Source organism: Labeo rohita, unplaced genomic scaffold (assembly GCF_022985175.1).
Source record: "Labeo rohita strain BAU-BD-2019 unplaced genomic scaffold, IGBB_LRoh.1.0 scaffold_145, whole genome shotgun sequence".
In the NCBI taxonomy this organism is placed as follows: Eukaryota; Metazoa; Chordata; class Actinopteri; order Cypriniformes; family Cyprinidae; genus Labeo; species Labeo rohita.
Window position 1 is genome coordinate 172,637 of NW_026127615.1, and position 4,008 is coordinate 176,644.

Consider the following 4,008-nt stretch of genomic DNA (forward strand, 5'->3'; position numbering starts at 1 on the left):
TGTTTGAATGAGCCATATATGATAAAGAACTTGTACAAACATGTGAATGACCTTTTATTTATTTATTTATTTATTTATTTATTTATTTTACTTTTTACAGAGTTATGAAACTATTTGATCATATAGATAATATAAAATAATATAAAAAGTCGCTGTTTGGATTTTAATGAGCAGATACTTAAGAGTCTATGAATGGATCATTAGCAAAATCGCGGTGTTAAAATCCTGGCCTTAAGGACTTTTAGAATAAAGATTTGAAATTGTGGTGTTAGTCACATCCGGGACATTTGCTCGTGTGCGCGCCTCACGCATTTGGAATATTTTTCACAGAGGCCATTTTCTTCCCTCTCAATGCGGAGCATATGAGGACGGGAAACAACGAAATAAAGTGTTTAATCTTACGCACAAAATGTGTTTTGTAATATAATATCGTTTTATAACGATATTAATGTGCTGTATGCCGCTAAACCTTTCTCAAAGACATTTTTTTCTACTCGCGATGCGGAACGAGACGAGAGCTGTGTACTCCTGAACGTCTTCCTAGAGAGATAACGTTATTTCCTTTCACTCGCGATGCGGAGCAGACAGGGTATTTATCAAGAAAACACCGAAGTAAGTGTTTTACCTCAATTGCGATATGTGTTTTATAAGATAATATTACTTTATGACGATATTAACGTTACGCAGTGCGTGCCTAAGGGCGGCCGTACACGGTGCGAATTCGGACAGTCGAAAGACCGTATGGCCACGCACACGTCACGAGTGACTTTGTTTACGGACGCAGTGGTACACGGCACGATTTTAAAACCTGCCGATTTCCGAGGCAATCACATTCACGAAGTTCCGCGCCAAAAACATGGACTCCGAGGAAGAGATCCTTTTCTTTGTGGCAGCAATGGCTTGCGAAAAAACAAAAAAGAAAACGAAGGTCATGGCAAAGAGTTTGGCTGAAGGGCAGAGAACAACATCTCGGACGACCCTGTCATGATAAATGCTGCTCGATATATCATACAGCGCTCGCTGTTCTTGCCAGTTCAGCGAGTTTGTCCTCTTTCTCGACAGCCCAAATTCTCCCTGGCGCTACCTTGTTCATCTTTCTTCTTCTGTGGATTTCTTTTCTTAGCTTCTGATTGGTCATTTCCAGTTTGCTCAACAAATCGGCTCGTTCAACAGCACACACGTCACGCTTTCAATCCGACAGCTCCCGAAGTTTTTTGACATGTTTAAAAATGATCGTGAGGTCGGGAAGTGCTCGTAAGGCACTCTGCTCGTCTCGCAATTTCTCACACACCATACGAGCCCCGACCATACGAGAAGAGACGATTTCCTCCCATAACCAAAAAAAAATCGCATGCGAGCTCGTACGACCTCAAAAATCGCACCGTGTACGCCCGCCTTAAGACGCTTAAACGTTTCTCGCAGATTTGAATTGCTATGCAGTGTTGACGTGGAGGTCGCTTTTAACAGGGAAACGTAAGAAGTAAGTGTTTTGCCTCATTTAAAATATGTATTTTATAACTGTATGCTTCTAAACCAACATATAGTTTCTTACAGATCTCATTTGCTTTACAGTGCTAACGTAGATCATTTTTAACAGGGAAAGTAAGTGTTTTATAACGTCATATTGATTTATAGCGAAATTTATGTATTTAAACTGTTTCTCAGAGCAATATTTTCTTTCACTCAGGATGCGGAGCAGACAGAGAAGTTGGTTTTATCAAAGAAAACACAGAAAGTAAGTGTTTTACTTCATTTACTTGTAATATTACTTCATGATGATATTAATATGCTGTGTGCACCTAAACATTTCTCATAGATCTGAATTGCTATGCAGTGCTGAGGTGGAGGTAATTTTTAACAGGGAAACACTAGGAGTAAGTGTTTTATCTTATTTAAAATATATATTTAAGTAGGTGTTTTACTTCATTTACATTATGTATTTTATAAGGTAATATTGCTTTATGATGACATTTATATGATGTGCACCCTAAACAATCCTAAATGTTTCTCACAGATATTAATTTCTATGCAGTGCTGACGTGAAGGTCGCTATAACAGTTTCTACAATATTTAAGGTTTGTTGCTAGTCACAGGGGAAGCCATTATTTGTTATGAAGCTGAGGGGAAAAGTAAAACAATGTTACACAACCTTCATAACTTAATAAAAAAAGTCATGTTTAAAAAAAAAAAAAAAAATCATGAAATTGTATTATTTGTGTCCTAAGAAGATGGGAAATAGCAATGAATTTATTTTCTGATTTCTTGCCCTTTTTAGGATTAATGTGGTTCTATCTGCATTTTTTTAAGATGCTGTGATGATGATACATCCCGGAACCACTTCTGGCCAAATTGGTACAGCCTTGAACTGCAAAATGGCAGAGCTCACTATATTGCCACTTGATTGTTTTACTGTAACTTCAGCCAAAAATAAAAATGTTGTATTATTTAACTGCCATCAAGTTGATTCAAACCTGAATGAGCTTCTTTCTTCTGCTGAACACAAAAAGGTATTGTGAAGAATGTTTGTAAACAATTGCTGTCCACTTCCATGGTAGGAAAATACTAAGGAAGTAAGTGGAGCCCCAAAACTGTTTGGTTACAAACATTCTTCAGAATATCGTCCTTCGTCAGCAGAAGAAAGAAGCTCATACAGGGTTTGGACCAACATGATGGTAAGTAAATAATTACATAATTTTCATTTTTGGGGAACTATCCCTTTAAATACATTTTAAATAACTTTAAAAAAGTGTTAATATTTTTGTGTTTTGTAGCTGATCAGTTAATTAAAAGTTTTGTAAACATTACCCTTATTGTGTTTTTGCCATTTATATTTTGCCATTACATTTTTAGTTCAGATATATGTAACTTATATTTAACATATATTTAACTTACATATACATTGTTGACCATATATGAACATGTACTATAAAGACATATATGTGTGTATTTAGGGAAATATATGTTACATATGTGAAAGCGGCTATTTTGTATATCTGTGTAATCCATACATGGACATATATTATATATGTGTTTTACATATATTGCCATATATCAGATTTTCATAAAGCTGAAACGATTAAACATATACAATGTTGACAGATATTCAACTTGAATATTAAACAAAGCGATATGCTGGCGCTGTTGTGTGAAGTGCATTTTTGATAAACGCACATAGAAAAGGAACAATGGCCTAAAAATCATAAGAGGTTGGCTATCAATCGGGAAATTCTACACGGGTGTCATTCGCGCAGATAATGAGTAGTCAGTTGATTCAGTTTGATAGAATATTATGTCATTATGCGAAAACGAAGTCAACGTTTAAAACCATTGCTAATTTTTGTTCATTTATATTGTTTTAGGTTTCCAACATAAGGGTGGAATCAGACCTGGATAACGCCCAACATCTGGAACAGACAGACAGACACACACACACACACACACAAAGAAAAATATTTTAACAAATAAAAAAGTATTGTTAACGTACTATTGCTTGTGTGTTTATTCCTTGGGTAGATCAATTTTGTCTGTTTCGATTAATGACATGTTTACATATATTAAAATGACCTGTAGCGAACATTCGCTATAGGACCCCACAATGTTTTCTTGAACGTCCCGTAAGCGTCCCTGTTACGTCCCGCGAACGTCCCTGTTTCGTCCTCCGGACGTTCCGCGAACGTCCCCAGTACGTCCCGCGAACGAACTCGCAACGTCCCCATGACGTCCAAAAAACCCTACACGATGACGTCCAGGGGACGTTCCCAGATGCCATTCAGGGGACGTTGTGGCGACCTTTTTTTGTTAGCTGGGCAATCACAAAGGTCTGGTATACTGTGGAGGGATCCAGCTGTTCATCCCAGCATCCGTTGATCCATACTGAGGCTTTTTTTCCTTCACCAGCTGAGAGCCTTCTACGGTGAGTAACGTTATTTCTGCTAAATTAATTATATATCATGGAAAGTTATTGTAATAATAGTTTTCTGAAAAAGAAGTACACGTTCCATTACTAAG

The 4,008-nt window shown here is 37.0% G+C and overlaps 1 long non-coding RNA gene across 1 annotated transcript; it reads left to right on the forward strand.

The window, feature by feature from the left end:
* Positions 1-950: 950 nt before the first annotated feature.
* Positions 951-3,432, forward strand: LOC127158320 (uncharacterized). Its single transcript, XR_007826128.1, has 6 exons — positions 951-1,602; positions 1,688-1,735; positions 1,817-1,874; positions 2,015-2,075; positions 2,308-2,352; positions 3,360-3,432. It is a non-coding gene; the product is annotated as an uncharacterized LOC127158320 (long non-coding RNA).
* Positions 3,433-4,008: the final 576 nt, after the last annotated feature.